This window comes from Pan troglodytes, chromosome X (assembly GCF_028858775.2).
Source record: "Pan troglodytes isolate AG18354 chromosome X, NHGRI_mPanTro3-v2.0_pri, whole genome shotgun sequence".
Classification (NCBI taxonomy): domain Eukaryota; kingdom Metazoa; phylum Chordata; class Mammalia; order Primates; family Hominidae; genus Pan; species Pan troglodytes.
The window spans coordinates 7,556,862-7,579,902 of NC_072421.2; the positions used below are offsets into that span (position 1 = coordinate 7,556,862).

Genomic DNA, 23,041 nt, shown 5'->3' on the forward strand with positions numbered 1-23,041 from the left:
CTGCAGGAAAAAAAAAGAGATTTTTAGAGTGCATACTGTATGAACAGTAAGTTTGTATCAGGTCCACATAAACATACACTGTGTAGGTCTCATTCCATGAACAAAGGCTTTTGTGGAGACCTAAGTGAACAGGAGAAAGGCTTGCAGGTCATTCTCACTGAATTATACTATGGGCAGCCTCCTCTCAAGGCTGCTGGAGTTATGTCTGGAGTTGTGATCTGGAAATTCAGAACTCAGGAGAGAAATGAAATCTGTATTATTGTGTTTTCTGTTTAAATGTACGTATTTGAATCTAAATATATCCTTGGAATGGTCAATTCCATTCGATAGCACAAGGCATCATTACTCGGTGTTCCCAACAACATGGAAGCCAGCACCAGCTGACAAAGTCCACTGCATGGTCCACTAGTATTAAGGACATTTCCACTGCCCAGTGGGATGAATCCCCACCATGCCTGGCCAGGATGCTGCTGTGAAGCTCCCAGGTAAGAACAGAACATTTAATGCACAGGCTGTCACAGGATGGTGAAAGCTGACCTGAGAATTAACTCCCGGCTCGGCACTTACTCAGGGCACAGCCTCAGAAACATAGTGAGCCTGCAGGTGCCTGCTTTCCTCACGCTTACACAAGATGAACCGGAATACTGCTAATAATAGTACCAGTACCACTAATATATGCTAGATTACACTACATACAATATAATAACTAGTACTGGCTCACACCCATTTCTATTCATGTGTTTTTTCTGTATGTATATTTAATATATACATAGTATCAATTGCACTCATATTACCAATAAGAATACTACTGAGGATGCTACTACAGTGAAATAATCCTACTTTACAGAATGAATATTTCAGGGCACATAAGTAACATTCTAGTGCCAGCCTCCTAGAGCACGCTTGTTACACACTAGCTGTCTTCCCCACTCTGTCTCCAGTGTGGGCCTAGAAAGATTACTTTACTGAAGAACCAACTAACTGACCTGCTAGGAGGCATTATGCCAAAAAAAGAGAAATACTTCAACACAGAGGAATGTCTACCAAGTGGAATTTCAAACCCAGGTAAGCTCCATGGAGCTGAGTGTTGCCTGGTGACAATCCCCCCAAGGCCCCAGTGAAGGCAGAAGGCTATCCCAAGGCCTGGGCAGAGTCCTTGTCTTCCAGTCTGCGGTGGCACAGAGGCAGTCCCTGAACCCGAGAGGCTGGAAATAGCCCTGTTCACACCTGATTTAAGAAGAAGACACACGGATGCATCTGACAAAAATCTGGATTCAAATTCAGTTAGGAGACTGACCACCTGTTCTAGATTTAGCACTGAAACCTTCCCACAGGGCGTGGAGCAGCATTAGCAGGACGTAGTCTACCTTGAATCTGTACAGCTGGACCCAACAAGAAGTCCTGAAAAGAGCAGGCGATCTCAATGGCCTTTAACTGTCCCACAATGACATAAACAAATACAATAATCATCCCTAAATACTAGTTTTTTTCCCTGTAAGATAGTATCTGGGAGACCCAGGACACACTGAGGGAAGTAACGTGTACGCACAGAGAAGGCTATGTGTATCCAAGAGGCATGTAAGTTTTCATACTCCTATGTATGTTCACATGCTTACACGCACATAGGTATGCATGCTTGTCTGTAATTGCCTCGATGTGTTTTGAAAGTTGGCAAGGTATGAACTGCGACTAAAGGAGAGTTATGGGGCGGGCGCGGTGGCTCACGCCTATAATCCCAGCACTTTGGGAGGTCAAGGCAGGAGGACTGCCCGAGCTCAGTAGTTCAAGACCAGCCTGGGCAACATGGCAAAACCCCATCTGTATTAAAAATACAAAAAACTAGCTGGGCATGGTGGCATGTGACTGTAATCCCAGCTACTCAGGAGGCTGGGGCAGGAGAATCACTTGAACCCAAGAGGCGGAGGTTGCAGTGAGCCAAGATCGTGCCACTGCACTCCAGCCTGGGCAACAAGAGCGAAATTATGTCTTCAAAAAAAAGAGAGTTAGGGCAGGTTTTAACTCCAAAATATCTGCTCCTCCCAGATAGGCATGCAGAGAGCTGCCTGCACCACACGGCAGGATTCGCTGTGTCACACATGGAGGAGGCCGGGAAGGTCTCTTGTGAGCCGCTGCAATGGTTGGGCCACCTGTGCTTTGTCTCCTGCCTCTTTCTCACAGAAGGTGAATGGTCATCTGTGTAGACACAAGGCCTGGGCAGTCAACCATATCCACCACCTATATGCAAAATTCCTGAATGAACCAAGGGCAGAGTGCTGCTGTCTTGAGAAAAAGTTTTCCGTGTGGCCCTGTACCATGTTCCTTCAGCAGCATCCAAACTGCATCTCTTGACTGCACCTGCAGCATCGGCTAGGGCTCTTGCCGCCTTATACTCAGAGGACTGGGCTCACTGACTGCTTTGGCTGCCACGGTGTGGACTTTGCCTCTGTGCACGCTTCTCTCCTGGTCCCAGGGCTCACTGCACTTGCCTGGGGAACTCTCTGGCTCTTCCTCCTGCGATGGGGCTGAGGCTGGGCCCAGTCCGCCCTGTGGACACTGGAGACCAGGAGAGGCTGGTTATTGTGGACTGGGCTCTTCCTTGGGCTTTTGGGTGGCCCCTGCCCTGCACTCCCCATCTTCCTTCCTCCCCCTGTGCACTGACCCCCTCTGTGGCCCTCTTCCCTGCAGAAGACCCCTGGCTTCTCCACCTCCTGATGGATACTCTGGTTTTGACTGCTACCAGCAACAAGAAGAGCCCTCCTCTGTTCTTTCTCTGCTTTTCTTGGCAAATCCACCCACAGCTGCATCTGCAGGTGCCATTTCATTTTCAGCACTATAATATTTTTCTCCTTGCTTTTCTACCACAAGCTGTATTTTTTTCATTTATTTTTTTGTTTGTAGACATGGGATGCCTTGCCCTGTGGCCCAGGCTGGTCTCAAACTGGTGGCCTCAAGTGATTCTCCAGCCTCGGTCTCCCAGTGTTGGGATTAAGGCATGAGCCTCTGCGCCTGGCCACAAGCTGTATTTTATTAAGTTTGCTGTAAAACACACCAAACAAACCTCAGAACCTCCACCGTTCTGAATACTGCAGACTGTGAAGGCCCAATCCCTGAATGGAGGGCTCAAAGCCCTTTAGGAGAGTACAAAAGACAGGACTCTTAGAAAAGTCTGGGCTGGTTTGTAGAAGTCGAAGTTCAAGTAACAACCTGAGTAACTCAAGGCTTCCTGGATTCCATCCTGCACTCGGTCTCCCTACAGAAGCTGCAGAACAGAAGGAAGGGCTGGCCCACCCTCCTCCTCAACAGCTGAGTGGTGAAAAGCCTCCTCTAAGGGAGGGGTACCCAGGCATGAGCGTTCCTTTTATTTTCTTCTTCTCTGTGAGGGGGAGAAAGAGCCAAGGCTCTCAGGGCAAGGAGATGGACGGATTGGCAGTGAGGCGGCACATTTTACTTCCTTGAGTGTTTGTTCTAGTAGTTGAGAGAGGAAGACTGACAAAAGGAAACTGCAGGCATCGAACAACTGAGACACCACTGTCAGGTTTGAAAAGCCGAGTGAAGGAACAGAACAGAGGGCAGGCAGGACGACGGAGGTGCTCCGTGGAACTGTGACTAAGGCGAGTGTGCGAACAGGAAGAAAGGAGTGTGGACAAAGGCAGGAAAACAGCTGTATCCTCTAAAAATGCTTTCAACAGTGTTTATTTAAAGCTTAAAATGTCATGGAGCTTTTAATTTAAAAGACACAGAACTGTGGGATTATAAATCTGTAGGGGACTGTGCAGACAGACACTTTTCCTCACCATTTATATAAAATCATCCTAAATCCGTGGAATAAGAAAGGATCTAAACAAGTAATTAAACTCCTCAGATCAAATGATAACTACAGCCGTTGATGATGGCACACTTAAAGGGACAGCGTTGTGAAAGGAAAAATGCTGAAATAAAATAAAGGAGCATAAAACACTTGCACTAGGGCCATCAGATGCATATTCTTCCCTGCTTACTAACAAGCTTGCAGCTTTAACATTGCTTCAAGGTCCTTTTTACCAGGAAAGGTCATATTGTTTTTAACATGCTAGGGCCACATACACTACTACCCTCCTTAGGAGAATTAGAAAATATCCCTTGTGACTGTGACCACTCCCCTCCCCTCAGCTGGAATCTGTGTGGCATGTTGAGAGCAGCTTCTGTAGTAGCTGCAAGGGCAGCATGGGGAGGGGGACAGCCTGGCAGGGAGGTGGAAGCTCTGAAGAAGCTACAGGGTGCCCCAGGCTGGGGCCCAAAGACTGGCGGGTGTTTTCATCCTCAGAGGCAGCCTGAGTTCCCGGGGGCTTATGGGAGGCATTAAGGCTTAAATTAATTCAACTGTTATGGAAGCCCTGTGCCTGGAGGAAGTCTAGGCCGATGGCCTCGAAGTTTCTGTCTAAGGCAGAGACTGGGTAATTGCTGCAAATCAAGTAACATATTTTATAACTGAAAATGTATCTTAAATGCTCACTAAGTCCGCCCCTGAGGCACAGTGGTTGATGTTTTACCCAACAAAGATATAAAAAGCGAGGGTTTCTCCCCAACTGCTCTCTCAGGAAGCTGTACCTGCTTACCATGCAAATGGGGACCTATCTTCAATTTTATAACTGTGAGTTGCGTTATTTACGGGGAAAACACCTTGAGCCAACTGTCATTAAGAAGCATATATGGTGATACGGTTTGGCTGTGTCCCCACCTAAATCTCATGTTACATGCAGCCCTGTGAAGAGACCACCAAACAGGCTTTGTGTGAGCAATAAAGCTTTTTAATCACCTGGGTACAGGCAGACTGAGTCCGAAAAAGGAGTCAGCAAAGGCAGATAGGGGTGCGGCAGTTTTATAGGATTTGGGTAGGTAGTGGAAAATTACAGTTAAAGGGGGTTGTTCTCTTGCGGGCAGGGGTGGGGGTCACAAGGTGCTCAGTGGGGGAGCTTCTGAGACTCATTGTCCAGGAGAAGGAATGTCACAAGGTCAATTAATCAGTTAGGGTGGGGCAGGAACAAATCACAATGGTGGAGTGTCATCCATTAAGGCAGGAAGTGGCTATTTTCACTTTGTGGTTTTTCAGTTGCTTCAGGCCATCTGGATGTACACGTGCAGGTCACAGGGGATATGATGGCTTAGCTTGGGCTCAGAGGCCTGACAATCTCGCACTGTAATCCCCAAGTGTGGAGGGAGGGAGGTGATTGGATCGTTGGGGTGGTTTCCCCCATGCTGTTCTCGTGATAGTGAGATCTGAAGGTTTTATAAGTGTTTGCAAGTGCCTCCTTTGCCCCTTTCTCCTGCTGCCTTGCCTTCCCCTTCTGCCATGACTGTAAGTTTTCCGAGGCCTCCCCAGCCACGTGGAACTGTGGGTCAATTAAACCTCTTTCCTCTACAGAATACCCAGTCTCAGGGAAGTTCTTTATAGCAGTGTGAGAACAGAGTAACATTAATACACATGGGAAGGCCTGATTTTGCTCCTACCCTCATGTTCATACAAGACCTAGGGCTTTGGGGACCCAAGAGACCTGCAGAAAACTCCCAGCTCAGCTGCACGCCCTGGGACAAGTTTCTTAGCCTGTCTAACGTACGATGTTTATTGGAGAAATGTATTTAATAGCCGCTGACCTGCAGAGCGGGGGTGGCCTTAAAGCTGGGGGTGGGGTGGGGCGGGGGGAGATGCTTTAGGTGTGGGAGGTGGCAGGCAGCCCAGGCAGTGAAGCCAGGTCCTCTAAAGCCTGGTGGCCTTTCGGGAAACCCCAACTCTGCAGCTTTCTAGCCGGAAACTCTGGAAGCTAGCAGCCTTGGGTAAAGCACCTATAAAATGAGGATCCTACTCATACTGCAGGTCTTATAAGCCTGCTGGACCTTGGCTTGCACACCTCTAAAATGGGATCCTAATGATGTAGTCATGCCACACACCTTCTAGGCGGTTGCGTCCATGGAGTGAAATAATCTGTGTTGTGCTCTGAGTGCTTGGCCCAGAATTACCTCTGAGCATCAACATATGGAATCATTAGGGAATGCTTTTGTTAACTGTGAGTTATAGGGAATTGACAAGATCTGCTGTCTCCCTTAACAGCAACGCTCCAGTAAGAGCAAACAGCTGTTGAACTTGAGAAACTGAAGTGCCTCCTACCAAATATTTTACTTAAAAAAAAAAAAAAAAAGCAAACAAAACTATCAATTATTTGGAATTCACCAATACATCACACCTGCTAGGCACATTAAACCAGCTTCACAAACACTTCTTAATTGCCGGGGCTGCAGAGGAACAAACACAGCCTCTGTTCCCAATTCCATAACCCAAAAGCTTCTGAAAACACTGCAAAATCTGTACTGGGCTAGCATGAGGTGGTTTTAATGGTCCACATTTATCATACTTAGTGCGACTCTTCAAGCACTTCCCTATAGAAATACTAATGGATTTGATTACGGGTGCTGCCTGAGAACGTTCTGTGTCATGGAACATATGAATTCTAATACCTTTTAAAAATAACCTATATTTAAATACATCTGGCTCCATAGATTTTGGGTAACGGATTATGAACCTGAGTTTGTGACCGCTTACTTATGAAGTTACACTTTGTGCATCTTGCACAACTGAATCTACTTAATGCTTTTTTTCTCCAAAACTAATCTTGATGTATCTTGAACATAATTTTTATTCCCAATTACAAAAAAGAGAAAAAACTTAAAGCCAGTGTTTTGTGTTAGATAGGCTAGTTCCTTAAAGACACAAAATAAACTACAAGAAAGGCTGATCTTGAGTTAGAATCAAATTGTCACAATCTGACAGTTATAAAGATGTTAGCTGACTGTGTGCACGTTTTAAGAGTTCAGCTTTTCTTTTTGAGACAAGGTCTCACCTGAGTATAGTAGGGTGATCACATCCCACTGCAGCCCTGACCTCCCGGGCTCAAGTGATCCTCCCGCCTCAGCCTCCCAAGTAGCTGGGGCTACAGGTGTGTGCCACCACACCAGGCTGATTTTTATTTTTTTTTGTAGAGACACGGTCTCCCTATGTTGCCCAGGCTAGTCTTGAACTCCTGGCCTGGAGTGATCCTCCCACTATGGACTCCCAAAGTGCTGGGATTACAGGTGTGAGCCATGGCACCCAGCCAGGAGTTCAGCTTTTCACTGATCATGTTACAAAAGAGGTTTGTTCAAAAAGATTAAAGCCCGTGTCCTAAGTAGATCCCTCAGATGCTTCTTTCCTTGCTTGCACTTCCTTCTGCTCAGCTGGGGCAGCAGTGGAGGGGCAGGACTGCCTACAGGTACAGGTCCAGCAGCCCCCATGCTGCTGCAGAGGAGGTTCCCAATGTTGACTCTGGCTGGGGAAATGGTACACGGGCAGAACTGCCTGTAGGTACAGGTCCACCAGCCCCCATGCTACCAAAAAGGCTCCTGATGTTGACACTGGCCAGGCCCTTGCAAACAGGCCAGGCCCAAAAGTTTCACCATTTACACTAGCTGCTTTAATGAGGGCGACGGTCTTATGTGATGGTCACCACACTGCACTGTAGAATGAGGGCCGAGTAGATGCAAGTGAGCTCAAACAAAGATGGAGGCCATGGTGTGGGCGAGTGCGGGGCTGGTGCCACCGGGCAGGGTGCTAGTCACCCAATGAGTGACAGCATCACAAGGCCTTAGCTTCCTCGGAAGGGCTAAGCACCTTAATGGCAGCTGAGGAAAGAGGGTCAGCAGTGTTTTGAATGTGTATAAAACAACATTTTAAAGTGAAGTTGCTTTAATTAAAAAACCCAACATCCAGTACATTTTGATAGAAGTGGTGGTGTCATTTTTCTGAACCATTTTGACAGTACATAGTAGCTAATCAGTAATTGTTGAATTTATTTAAAATGTACACCACTAGTATTGTTCATCTAAGATATTCTACTGCTTGTTTCCTAAACACCTTGATTCTCGAAATGAGGTCCCCGGACCAGCAGCATCAGTATGAAGTGAGATGCTGTCCAACTACATATTCTTGGACTCTGTCTTATTCCATTTTCTGCTGCTTATTAACAGAATGCCTAAAACGTGGTAATGTATGAAGACATTCATTTCTTACAGTTATGGGGACTGAGAAGTCCAACGTCGAGGGGACACATTTTGGGAGGGCCTTCTTGCTGGTGGGGACTCCATGGAGTCCCGAGGCAGCACAGAGCATCACATCTTGAGGGGGCTGAGTGTGCTAGCTCAGGTCTCTCTCTCTCTCTCTTTTTCTTTTTTCTCTCTTTGAGACAGAGTCTCGCACTGTAGCCAGGGCTGGAGTGCAAAGGCGTGATCTCAGCTCACTGAAACCTCTGCCTCCCGGGTTCATGCAATTCTCCTGCCTCAGCCTCCCGAGTAGCTGGGATTACAAGTGCACACCACCATGCCTGGCTAATTTTTTGTAGAGATGGGGTTTAGTAGAGATGGGGTTTCACTATGTTGGCCAGGCTGGTCCCAAACTCCTGACCTCATGATCCACCTGCCTCGGCCTTCCAAAGTCCTGGGATTACAGGTGTGAGCCACAGTGCCCAGCCTCCTCCTCTTCTTACAAAGCCACCAGTCCCACTCCTTTGATAACGCATTCATCCAACAACTCACTCATCTATTAATCCATGAACGAAAGGGTCCATTCATGAGGGCAGAGCCTTCATGACCCAACACCTCTTAGAGGCCCCACACCTCTCAATACTGCCACACTGGGGATTAAGTTTCAACATGAGTTTCAGAGAGAACAAACGTTCAAACCACACAGCAGGCCCTACCCCAGATCTACAGAATCAGAAGCTGGGGTGGGACCTAGCAATGTGTGTTTTACAGAGCCCTCTCAGTGATTTGAATGTGTGCTCAAGTGGAGGGCCACTGACCTGGCATTATGTTTTCATGGAAGACTTGTGCTCTATAAAGTTGTGATTTTAAAAATATATCAATCTTAACTAAGAAGTGCTTAATTGTACATATACAAATGTACAAATTAGTACAAATTAAAGAATAAACAATCTATGATGATATTCATCCCAGTACTTACTTTCCTTTATATTGTACCCCATTATGATTTAGTTACATTTATTTTCCTATTTCCTTCTGTCACCCCCAAATCAGACTTATGTTAATGTGTTTGTAATGAAAGCGAGATTTAAAAATAAGGACCCTTAAACATGCCCCATTCTTTCTCAAGTTAACTGCAGCAAACGATTCCAATAAATTGGAGTTCTCAGTTAATAATAGTTAATTAGGCCTGCATCAAATGAGATGTAGAATTCAATGAAAGTTATGCACAGCATTCTCACGGACATGGCCAGGGTAAAGTGCTTATGAAGACATGCCCTAATAAGCTAGCTCTTTTAAAGAAACATGCATCTTGGAATAAAAACATTGACAACTTAATGGAACATACCATATGCAAGGATTAGTTAATTGGCTCAACTCTCTTAAATGGAAATCAAGAAAAAAACATTTTCTAGGCTGGAATCATTACATATGAAATCACAGTTGTCCTTGGTGACCTTCTTTTGAGAGTAACTACTGAAACTTTTACATCGCTATATATATATGTTCTAACATAAGATCCTCCTTTTCTTCTAGTGAAAGCATTTCCAGCTTTATGAAAGATATTGGAAAATAAGGGTCAATTTCCAAAAACCAACTTTCGGTCAGTAGCACAGCAATCCTAAAAACTGAGCTTTGAACTACATAAGCTAGGAAATCCAGCCCTTCACAGCAGAAAGGTTTCAGCCTTCTGAAATGGCTAGTTCAGACAGCTGGGGTTGCCTTGGGCTTTTTTTGACCTTCTTAACCAGCCAAGCTTACTTAATAATCCCTAGAACCCTAACAGCAAAAATTGTTCTGAAAGGTCACTGTGGGCAACAGCTGTTTCACATTGCTCTCTATGCTCCTGGCACACAGCACAGAGCCCAGATCCTGTCGGCAGCGCTATTTCACTTCACTCCCAGAGTCGCGTCCACGCACGTGGCTGCAAGGGGGAGCTGGCCTAAGCCTGCAGTGAGGAGTGAGGCCAAACCACACCACCTCTTTGCATGGACTGGAAGAGTCTATCTGCTCAAAGCATCCTAGTGTCATAGGAAGGCATTATTACATTTGCGGGAAGACAAGAGAAGCCCACGAAAAGACCAGATTCTGGTAAATGAGGAGGTACTGAGTTAAGTTATAAAGATAACTGTCCATGTGTGAAGGTAAATGAAAATCTCTTCAAATGAGAACGAGCAGAGGCTATTCATTCAGAGATTGCATAGCAAGAAAGTTGGACACCAGCACTCGCCTTTGGCAGAAGCTCAAATGCAGGTTGGGGAGCTGGGAAAGCTTTACAGTTGGAAAAGGGAGGCTTCAGGTGGGCCCTGACTGGAGGCTGTTGTCGTGGGGGCTGGGGGTGGCTCACTAGAAGTGAGGCATCCCATGGGATTGGCTTGGGAAACATTTTGGCTCTCTGGCTGGCGGTGGAAACTCTGTAGGCATGCCTGAGACAATCAAGTCCCTTAAAGGAGATAAGTCATTGAGCTGGCCAAGGACCCTGGGCTGCCGACTAGACTCATGGGATGAGTGTGGCTGCCCTCCTACCCTGGCCTGCCTCCTGGTTTCTTCCCAGCCACCTTGGCCATCCGTTAGCAAACCCTTAGCATGTTCCCAGGTGGATGGTGGGCCAGGCACTTCTCTCTGGGCCCTGGGACCCCTGCCCTGCTCAGCCTCATTCACCATTCCATATTCCACAGGCACTCCTGCATCCCTTACCACATGCCCTTGCCCAGCCTTTGGTAATGACCAATCAGAATGAACTAATCTACATGCCCCCTCTACGCCAAAAAGACCCTGCATCAGGTCAGTGTTTATGAGGAGAAACTGCAATGGTCAGTAATAGAGTTTATATATTTATTCCCTCCCAAATCTCATGCTGAATTGTAGCCCTCAATGTTGGAGGCAGGGCTTGGTGGGAGGTATACTGATCATGGGGGCAGATCCTTCGCTTGGGCCATCCTCCACTTGGTGATCAGTGAGCTCTTGCTCTGAGTTCACATGAGAGCTGGTGGTTTAAAAGTGCATGGTACCTCCCCCCAACTCTCTCTCTGGCTCATGCTTTTGCCATGTTACATGCCTGCTCCTGCTTACCCTTCCACCGTGATTGTAAGCCTCTTGAGGACTCCCCCGAAGCAGCTGCCACTATGCTTCCTGTATAACCTGCAGAAATGTGAGCCAATTAAACCGTTGTTCTTCTAAATTATCTAGACTCAGCCACTTCTTTAAGGCAATGCAAGCACGGCCTAATACAGAAAATTGGTACCAGAAGTGGCGTGTTGCTACAAGGATACCTGAAAATATGGAAGTGACTTTGGAATTGGGTAACAGGCAGAGGTTGGAAGAGTTTGGAGGGCTCAGAAGAACACAGGAAGATGAGAGAAAAGTTGCAGCTTCCTAGAGAACACTTAAATGGTTGTGATCAAAATGCTGATAGTGATATGGATGGTGAAGTCCAGGCCAACAAGGTCTCACATGGAAATGAGAAACTGAGAACTGGAGGAAAGGTCACACATGTTATTTCTTAGCAAAGAACTTGGCTGCATTCTGTTCATGCCCTAGGGTTCTGTGGAAGTTAGAATTGCAGGGTAATCATTTAGGTTGTCTAGCAGAACAAATTTCTAAGCAGCAAAGCATGCTATGTGTAACCTGGCTTCTTCTAACAGACTACGCTCAGATGCAGAAGCAAAGAAATGACAAAGTTGGAAGTTATATTTAAAGGGAAGGTAGAGCAAAAAAGTTTAGGAAATATGCTGCCTGGCCATGTGGCAGAGAACGAAAAAGCTTTTTCAGGAGAGGAATTCAAGCAGGCTGTGGAGCAACCACTTGCCAGAGAAATTTGCATATCTAAAAAGGAGGGAAGTGCTGACACCAAAACAGTGGGGGAAAGGTCTCACAGGTATTTCAGAAGTCTCCAAGGCAGCCTCTCTCATCACAGGCCCAGGGGCCTAGAAGAGAAGGGTGGTTTCCTGAGCCACGCCCAGGGCCCAGCTGCCTCAGGACACTGCTCCCCTCATCCCCACTGCTCCTGCTTCAGCCAGGGCTCAAAGGGAGCTCATCCTGGTGCTCTGTAGGCACACAAGCCACACGCCTCTGGCTTGCTTTCTGTACAGCCTATAGAATTGTGAGCCATTTAAACCCATTTTCTTACAAATTACGTGGACTCAGGCATTTCTTTATAGCAATACAATATGTCCTAATACAATCAGGAAACTTTAACACAGTCTGGAGAACTGTCACACTTATGTGGGCTTGGATGCTGACATATTTGGGTTTTACCCTTTGCTCTATTCTCAAGGCCTGCCATTACCAGATCTAATTCATGTATATATTTTCTTATCCCAATGTATAGCAGACACTGTGATTTGCAGGAAACACTCCAAAACTATAGAACAGTGAGGCTGAGTGTGAGCAAAAATCAGAGGTAAGTATGTCACAGGAAAAGGAAATCAAAGTTAGTGCTGTTAAAGTCCAAAAACACAAAATATATTCCTCTCTTTTAGGTTTTCTGCAATCTCCATCCAACTTGCCTTCCATGAATAAATACCTGTCTATAAACTAGGAGAAAACCCAAACCTACCTGGTTCAAAATTTAACGGTATGGTTTGCTTGTTTTGGCTAAGTACTGTACTGCACCCGTATGACTGGCTCACTGCTCCTTGCTGCTATATGTGTTATTTCATTTACACTGTGGAAACTGAAGAACAAAACTGTAATGCTATGAACTAGAATCCAAACGAACCTAAAATTGACTTTCCCCTTAAATTAAAATTCAGTCCAGGTTTCCAGTGACTGAGCACAGAGCCCCTTCTGAGACAAATATTTCTAAGTTGGGACCATCCTGTGTCGCACAAGTAAACATAACATGTAATATTGATTCAAATCATAGATGAAAAATCTCGACAAGCCAGATATCCCGGGTATGCAGAAATGGCACATGCTCAGAATACAATCAGTTTAATTAAACAAATGTTGACTGGGTACCTACTTTGTGCTAGGCACCAAGAAAAATGTGACAACTGACATGGAGACAGTCCTTACAAGGTTAAATAAATCAGTAATCAGAAATGATAAGTTCATTAATATATTTTGAAACAAATACTGACAAAGAGAAACCTTGCAAAAACAGTGATTAAGAATACATCACTATGTAAATCAGAATGTTTTTCTCACCTGAAGACCTATCCATATGTCACCTTCAGCTAACTAATTTCAATGACCTATTATCTAAGAAATGTCCTCTCAGACCCGAAAACAGAAGTCAGGTAGAAGCAATGTTACAAGCCAAGCACAAATTCCTAGCAGTATAAGAAGGGAGAAGACACGGTGATGAGAACATCAAATGATGAGAAGTGCAATGATCTGTTCTTCAACAAATGTTGCAAGTTGTTAACACGCTGTGAGCACTACCGTGCTTTTCCCTACAACCGCTAACGTATTTTGTGCTTTATATATACAGGATAGAAACTTCCATAGCACCGTGCTGTCACTGTTTCACCTTTACAAATGAGCCTGCATGTAAATGCTAGTGCTTTCTCGTGTTTAGGAATTTAAAGGACTGAAATGAATAATTAAGCATAAAATTAAGAGTCTCAGTAATATTGCCTCAAATGAGAAGCTTGCTCTAGTGGGCTTAGAAAAAAGTATTTAAGTATTTGATATATCGCTTCCTGTAGCTGTAAGCTATCATTTTTGAACTGTAGAGAAAAAATAATATGATTGCTTAAAATAGAGATCTGTAAAGATAATTGAGTGATCATCTGCAAAGTAAAACTTGATTAGCATGTGGCATAATTCACAGGCATTAGCAATTCTATTTAATAGGTATGGGAATTGGTCTAAGAATTTTTTTCTCATCCATATTTAAATTTAAAAAATCACTTAAAAAATGAACTGGTTCAAAAGGTGTTGCTAGACCATACCTATCTGTATGAAAACATATCTGTATTGGGGAAAAATATTGATCCCTAGGATCATAAACCTCTGTAAAGAAAACAGGAGAAAAATTCTTGGAGGCTTGGATTATGTGAAGGTTTTATACATAGAACGCAAAAAGCAAGGGTCGTACGAGAACATATGGATAAAGGGGCTTTCTTCAAAATTAAAAGGCACATACACATAAGAAAGCAAAAGGCAAGCTACAGACTGAGGGAAAATATTTACAATACATACATACACACATGCACACACAGACACCCAAAGGACTCGTATCCAGAATACGTAAGGAACTGAACTTTACAACTCAGTGATGACGCAATCTGCAGTAGAGAGAATAATTGTCCCCCAAAGATGTCCAAGTCCTAATTCCCAGAACCTGTGAATGTTAAATTCCATGGCAACAGGGAATTTGCAAAAGTAATTAAGAATCTTGAGGTGGGGAGGTGACCCTGGATTATCCAGATGGACTCAATATAATCACAAGGTCCTTATAAGAGGCGGCCAGGAGGGAGAGAGAGAAGGTATGAAGAGGAGCGGTAGTCAGAGCCCAGGAATGGCGGCCACTCTAGGAGCTGGAGAGGCAAGGAAACAGCCAATACCCCACAGCCTCCAGAAAGGAACGCAGCCCTGCCAATACCTTGATTTTACCAACTGAGAGCAATTCTGGTGTCCAGAACTGTAAGACAATACATTTGTGTTGTTTTAAGCCACTGTTTGTGACAACTGGTTACAGCAGTAATAAAAGGCTAACATAGCAACTCTTTGGGCAGTTTCTTTAAAAGTTAACTATAAATTTACCATACAATCCTCAGGAAGGAATCAGTCCAGTCCTACATGTTTACTGAAGAAAGAAAAGCCTATGTTTACACAAAGACTTAGGCACAGATATTTATGGCAGTTTCATTTGTAACAGCTAAAAACTGGAAAGAAGCCAAGACTGTCAATAGGTCAATGGATATTCAACCTGTGGTGCAGCCACACAACTGAATAAAAGGCATAAAAACTACTGGTACACATAATGACATGAGTTCCCAAAATTATGCTCAATGAGAGAAGCCAGATTAAAAAAAGAACATATAATGTGTGGTTCTATATACAATTCTAGGAAATCTTTAATTTCAGAAGCAGAGCAGTGGTTCCTTTGGCATGGGGTCAGAGAGAGGCAGGGGTTGCAGTGGGCACGTGAAACTTCTGGGAGTTGTGGGAAGATTTGTCATCTGGGTGTGGGAATTGTGTCACGGTAACTGCATGCCAAAACTGGTCACACAGTATACTTTATGTGCAGTTTATTGTACTCCAATTAAACCTCCATAAAGTTGTTTTAAAAAGAAAAACTTATTAGGTTGGGAAAAAATGAACAGTTACAATGTTAATAGAAGTAGCCCTGAATGACAAAAAATACCCACCGACCATCACAACACTCATAAATGACCCCTGGAATCCAATGTGAGGAAATCTTCCTGGGACTTCTCAACTCCCCTTCATAAAATGTGCTTTCTTTATTGATGGAATCCCTGAAGGGGACCCTCTGTTGAGCCTTCTTAGGGAGGAGGGGATGCCCATGTTTTGGGGCTCTTGTCCCCAGTGCCATCCTTTCTGGGGCACTGGTGAGCACACAAAGTATGGCGCCATTCCTTCCATGGAGCTTCAGGGTGCCTTCCCTCCACGCCCACACACTGCAGGCTAAAAGCAGGTCCCACTACTGTTTTAACTTTAATTATGGTGGAGGTGGGATTGAAGGGATAATTTAAGAGCAAGGTACCCTAGTTGACAGAAGGTGACAGCCTGTCCCAAACACAGAGAACAAGGAGGCTCCCAGAGAGAAAAGACCCACAGGTAGGTGGCCAAAGGGTACAGGCATATAGGGAGGAGCCTGGGGTCAGTGTGAGGGCTTTCTAACTAGCATGCAGTGTGCCAGGGAACCCCCTGCGACCATAAGGAGGGTGGGTCCCTAGCTTGGGAGAATAAATAACTGTTGATTTGGATGTATAAATTCAGGAGAGCTACCATATCTTTAAGTTGAGCTATCCAACAGAGAGAGTCTTAAATCCTGTAGATATTGGGGTTAAAGAATATGTTAGCTGGGGGCTGTGGCTCATGCCTGTAATCACAGGCACCTGGGAAGCTGTGGCAAGGAGGATTGCTTGAGACCAAGAGTTCGAGACCAGCCTGGACAATACAGCGAGACCCTGTCTCTACAAAAAACATTTAAAAATTAGCTGGGTGTGGTAGCATGCGCCTCTGGTCCCAGCTACTCGGGGAGCTGAGGTGAGAGAATCGGTTGAGCCCAGGAGTTCGAGGCTACAGTCAGCTATGGTTGCGTCACTGCACTGCACTCTATCTAGCCTGTGCAACAGAGTAAGACCCTGTCTCAAAAAAAAAAACCCATATATATGTGTGTGTGTGTGTGTGTGTTTACATTCATTTGCACACAAATCTGATAACCATAATGAAGAGGAAAAAGCCCAGGATACTGAATAATACTGCTATGTACATGCATATTGTTCTCTCTCCCATTTAAAAGCACATATTTGGCAGTACATGACAAGTGCAAAAAGAACTTTTAATTTTTCTGGTCACAGAGATGAATTGGCTCTCCCTTCCTGTATACTTCCTTTCCTTCTCGCTTTTCCTACATGGATTTTTTCAAAGCAGAATCTCAGACCCTGTAGATGCTGATCAAAGAATGCTTTCCTGTTTCCTTTAAGAAGGCAGCAGGTATGTGATGAAATAACAGATTGATATGCTTTGTAACCACCCCCTGCCCCCGTTTTGAATCTGGGCTCCACCAGCAAGAGTCAAGCTTTTTTCCAGGGCGAACAGCTATCCCGGGCAATTGCTCTGAGTGTTAGGGATGACTTATAAAGACTGTGTGGATACAGCTGGCTCAAATTCAGATTCTCATCACCCGATTACATGCAACTTTCTCTGAACAGACCTTCTCCCCAGGTCAAACTCACTTGAGATTATTACTAGAGTTACGTTATGAGTTTGTATATATTTTCCTTCTCAACATACTTTCAGTATTTGAATAAAGATTAACGAATCAAAGTTCTAACTTGAAGTATTTATACCAAAAATTGTTATAAAGTTTTACTTTATTTTTTGTTCTGGAAACTATCAAGCCAGATTTGGAAACACTTAAAAATGGAACATTTTTTATCCAGGGTTTTTTGGGGTCTCGTTATCCAATAACCAATTAAAAAAACGTCTCTGGTGATCTTTCTAAATCGTGCTAAGTTACCTTAAAATGAGATAAAGGACAAGAATGCTGTAACACTTATTTTTTATACTTTAAGGCAATGGCTCACAACTGGGCTTTGCTTTTGCCCCTTGGGAGATATTAAAGACAGTATAAACGTTATGTTTTGTTTGTAAATCAAATTTTGCGCGAAGTAAATTATAAGTGTTGATGGGCAAACAAGGTATAAACATGTAATTTGTATGACAACAGCAACAGAAATAAGAGAGTCGGAAACGGAACTATATAGGAGCAGAGGTTGGTGAACTACTTAAAATAAGTGGTTAAGATGTTTATCATAGTCCACAGAGCAATCACTAAGAAATACAGTAAAGGACAGAATAATTAAAATGGCACGCTAAAAAATATCTAAAGTTAAAAAAGGCAGTAATAAAGAAATAAGGTAACAAGAAGACTTAACACAGAAAACAGCAGCATGCCGCACATAAATCCTGTCTTACCAATAATTGCATTGTATGTAAATAGATTAAAAACGCCAATTAAAAGGTAGAGATTGAAGAATGGATTTAAAAAAGACATGATCTAACTATATGATATCTACAATAGAGATACAATTTAGACCAAATGGTACAAAAGCATTGAAAGTAAAATGACGGAAATGAGATTCCTTGCAAACAACAGCCCAAAGAGAGCTGAAGTAGCTATAGTAATATCAGACAAAGTAGACTTAGGACAAACCATTTCACTAAAAAAAAACAAACAATTTTAATGGAAACATTTTATAGTGATAAAGGTCACCCCATCAAGAAGATGCAACAATTATAAACATATATGAACCTAACCACAGAGCCCCAAAATACAAGCAGCAAAAACTGTCAAAACTGAAAGGGGATATAGCTGATTCCAATAATAGTAGCTGGAGACTTCAATGCCACACTTGACAATGGACAGAACAACTAGACGGAAGACAAATACAAGACTTGATTTAATCCACTTACACACTGTAAACCATTAAAACTTGACAGACATCTATACAAAACTGACCCAATAATAACAGAATATACATTATTCTTAAGTGCACATGGAAAGTTATCCAGAATAGGCCATATGCTGGGTCATAAGTCTCAATAAGTTTACAAAGAAGTGAAATCATATATTTTCCCAATCAACAATGAAATTAGAAATCAGTAACGGAAGAAAACTTGGGAAATTCACAAATAATGTGGAAATTAAACAACATACTCCTAAAAATTTGTGGGTCAAAGATGAAATTATGAGAGAAATTAAAAGATACTTTGAGAAGAATAAAAATGGAAACACAACATACCAAAACTTATGGGATGCAGCAAAAGCACTGCGTGGAGGGAAATTATGGCTACAAACGTCTGCACTAAAAAAGTATGTTCAAAGAGGTGAAACAGTGCTAGCTTTGAAGACGAGTCAAGACGTGTGGGTGGCCTCTAATAGCTGGAAAAGGCAAGAAAACATTCCCCATTAGAGCCTCCAGAAACAAACAGAGCCTTGCCAACACCCGATTTTACCAAGAGATTGGTAAAATCAGGCCTCAGTTTGTGGTAATTTGTTACAGCAGCAATAGAAATAGAAGGCATTTAAGAAACTTTGGCTATCTTGTTGCCAAGTGCGGTGGCTCACGCCTGTCATCCCAGCACTTTGGGAGGCCGAGGCGGGTGGATCACGAGGTCAGGAGATCGAGACCATCCTGGCTAACACGGTGAAACCCTGTCTCTACTAAAAAATACAAAAAAATTAGCCAGGCGTGGTGGCGGGCACCTGTAGTCCCAGCTACTTGGGAGGCTGAGGCAGGAGAATGGCGTGAACCCAGGAGGCGGAGCTTGCAGTGAGCGGAGATGGCGCCACTGCACTCCAGCCTGGGCGACAGAGTGAGACTCTGTCTCAAAAAAAAAAAAAAAAGTAACTTTGGCTATCTTTTTGTTTTTCCCTAATCGGGCTACTGTACAATGACTTTCAAACATATTAAAAAAAAACATAAAAATAAACTTTTAAACGTTTCATTCACAACCTAAAGTCAATGAAAGCTACAGGCAGAGTTTACAGAACTATGTGTGACAATTTATCTGAGGCAGCTCACCAGTTTACTAAAAAACAGCACACTATAGTCCTCACAAAATGAAAACAAACCCCAGCATGCTAGGCCTTCATTATTGCTACAGAATAACACATATGTATAAATACTATTAATCTTTTTTTTTCCCATTTCCTATTGATGCACCATGATGCTTCCATTTAGCTAATGGCAATAATCTAAATTCTTTTTGAATTTTAAGAGCTAAATATACAAACATAGAGCTCTAGATGGATGTCACTTTGCCTAAACCCTTCTCAGAGCTAGTTTTCCAGTGTCTGAGGCATTATAGATTAATGCCAAACCCACATATCCCTAAGCCTTTTGAATTAATGAAAACCAGCAACTGTCCTCCACAACATGCACAAAGGCTTTATTTAAAGATCATCTTTCCTACCAAAACTCAATCACTTCTATTCTTTTTCAGTGAAGGTGAGAGGCCCTCCGCTACCCTTCCATTTCTATCTGTATCAGTCGTTTTCAGGCTGCTGATAAAGACATACCTGAGAATGGGTAATTTATAAAGAAAAAGAGGCTTAATGGACTCACAGTTCCACGTGGCTGGGGAGGCCTCACAATCATGGCAGAAGATGAAAGGCACATCTCACTTGGTGGCAGACATGACAGCGAGCTTGTGCAGGAAAACTCCTTTTCATAAAACCACCAGATCTCATGAGACTTATTCACTATCACGAGAACAGCACGGGAAAGACCTGCCCCCATGATTCAATTACCTCCCACTAGGTCCCTCCCACAATACACAGGAATTGTGGGAGCTACAATTCAAGATGAGATTTGGGTGGGGACACAGCCAAACCATATCACTATCCTTACTCTTAGCATTCCCTATCAATGGCCTGTTAGGAATTACCACCAGGGATATATGCATATATATGAAGACAATGCCAAAATTACATTTTTAAAAAATTTAGGGCAATGTAAATCATCATGAAATGTAAGAAAAACATTAAGAATATAAACAGCGATACACAGTACAAAGTGCTTCTCTCCTAAAGACACATGAGTGACCATGTCACAGGAATATTTCTTTAGCTGTTATGCTTTTGGTTCACTTATTTTTGTGTGCTGGTGGGGGTGGAGGAATGTCAGAAAATTCAGCTGTAAAAAGATGATAGGAGCTGAGAATGGAGAAACTTCTCTGGTGATCCTCTAACTGAACAGACCTGGGCCATTTGCTGCCCACCTTCCTGGAAAGGTCTGCCCAGAAATTCAGGAAAACATTGGTCCAGATGGCTTGATCCTTTACACAATCAAAAATCTTAGATTCTTGGGACTATAAGTTTGCTAGGGCCGCCATCATAAAATAACACAAAATGGGTGGCTTACATAGAATTTAATTTTCTTGCAATTCTGGAGGCTGGAAGTCTAAGATCAGAGTCAGTCAGCAGGGTTGGTCTCTTCTGAGACCTCTCTCCTTGGTTAGTAGATGCTGTCCTCTCCCTGTGTCCTCACGTGGTTGTCCGTAGTGTGTCTGTGTCCTAATCGCCTCTTGTAAGGACACCAGTCCCATTGGATTAGGACATTGTTTAGCCCTTTAAAGACCTATCTCCAAATATAGTCACATTCTGAGGTCCTGGGGTTAGGCCTCCACCACATAAGTTTGAGGGGGACATGACTCAGCCCGTAACACTGGGTTATTCATCTTCATCTACTTGGTTTTTTTAATTTTTATTTTTTTATATAAAAGGCAAGAGCAGTTTGTTAATGGAAGGTGCTATCTTAACATGGGGAAGGGATGAAGAAGATCACTAAGAAATAAGGATCAAGATCCTTTTTTAAAGAATACATATTTGCATATGTATAAATTGGTTCGAGTATCTCAGATTTTATGTATCTAATTCTACCTAGGATTTCTCAAAAGAACCAAAAAGCATAGGGTATGGTTCCTGCTATGCAGAGTGTACCTCTGGTACCCAAAGTAGCAAAGTGGGAATTATATTGACAAAAGGAGGCATAGCTTGGTAACCGCAGGCACAGCTCAATTTACCAAGCCTTCCACACATGGGGGCACTGAAGGATAGGGAGTCAGAAATGCTCACTCACATTCTCAAAGAGCAACTGACCTTTATTCCACAGCTCCAATTACCAGGGAAGGACAGCTGGTAAGAGACCGCCTTTTCTTTGAACAGCTAGGGGCTTGGCAGACACATAATTAAGGCTAGCACAATGTTCTAACTATGTCAGTAATGTGGCCCTATGAGGTGTTACTGTCAGTCAAACTACATGAAAGATATCCAGAATTCAATCAGATATCCTTTTAATAGCTGTACCTACGACTTGTACTGACCTGAGAAGTATAAAAGAATGGAGAATTCCTCCCAAGTTCAAAGATTACTGGAGTTAGGTGGAAAGATATTTACTTATTTTAAGAAATGAAAACTCTAATCACCTGCATGGGAATGTAAAGTACCTGGGAGGGAACTGTTTTCCTTAATGAACAGACATCTCTCAACTCCCAAATCATTTAGAGGGATGCTTAAAAGCAGCAAGACCGCTGAATACATTTTCCATGTTACTTATTATTTTATTACTTGTACTTTTTAATTGAATTTGGCCTATGAGAACAATAATGCTAATAAATAACCATTTAAATGCATACCTGAATTATTTACATTTGCAATTTAAGGCATGATCAGAATGATGTTGAAATATTAAGAATTTTAGGTTCATCATTTTTATAAACTTATTATGTTTAAGATGATTATTGACTAAAAGAGTTTCATTCTTTAATTCAGACAACTGAAGTACTCAACAAAGAAATAAAATATATTAGCGTTTTGTAAGTGTGAGTTAACAGTATAAAGGTGAAGTTTATGAAAAAATTGTAAAGGTTGAGACTCAAACACTGTTATGGCCTCTGAACAGTGACTGTTAACATTTACTAGATTTTTTGTTTTTGGTAACAGAGTCTCACTCTGTTGCCCAGGCTGGAGTGCAGTGGTATGATCTTGGCTCACTGCAACCTCTGCCTTCCAGGTTCAAGCGATTCTCATGCCTCAGCCTCCCGAGTAGCTGGGATTACAGGCGTGCACCACCACACCCAGCTGATTTTTGTATTTTTTGTAGAGACAGGGTTTCGCCATGTTGCCCAGGCTAGTCTTGAACTCCTGGGCTCAAGTGATCCACATGCCTCGGCCTCCCAAAGGCCTGGGATTACAGATGTGTGCCACCACGCCCGGCCAACATTTACTAATTTATAAGCAGAATAAGCAGAAAGTAAAAGCTAAGGGAAAAGAAAGTTTTGAATCTAACTTCAATAGTTTATAAATGTTTAGAATTAAAGGGTAGTGGTGAACTCAGGACACAAGAAGTCCTACAGCAATGCTAAGCACCCACAGTACACCATGCCTGTGTGTGTAAGCTCATCAGAAAGCGGAGTATGAAAAAGGGCTAGGGACCCAATGGCACAGGCGGCAGTCGCTGCCCTGGAGAATTACACTCCTGGCATTCCAAGCTGGTACCCAAACACTTTCCCATAAGAAATAAGAGATGGTCAGGGACATTCGGAACCTCCTCAGGTGCATAAAGGTTGTGTGAACATGGGAGTGAATAACCTCTAGTTTTAATGTTTCTATCTGGGGAAATGTGTTCTAACTATCCAAGTACTGCACAACAAATTTATCTTACGTTCTGTGTTTACATTCTAGTGTAGATACTAATGAATGATTTTGCGGATAAAAATCAGGCAGCCATCAGATGAAACAGCGGGGGCCCAAGATGCTCAACCCATAAATAAGCAAGAATTCATATTT

General features: G+C 43.2%; 1 protein-coding gene across 2 annotated transcripts in view; it reads right to left on the bottom strand.

The window, feature by feature from the left end:
* PUDP (pseudouridine 5'-phosphatase) overlaps positions 1-23,041 on the bottom strand; it is a 101,663-nt gene that overhangs the window by 56,803 nt on the left and 21,819 nt on the right. The gene's annotated exons all lie outside the window — the stretch shown is intronic.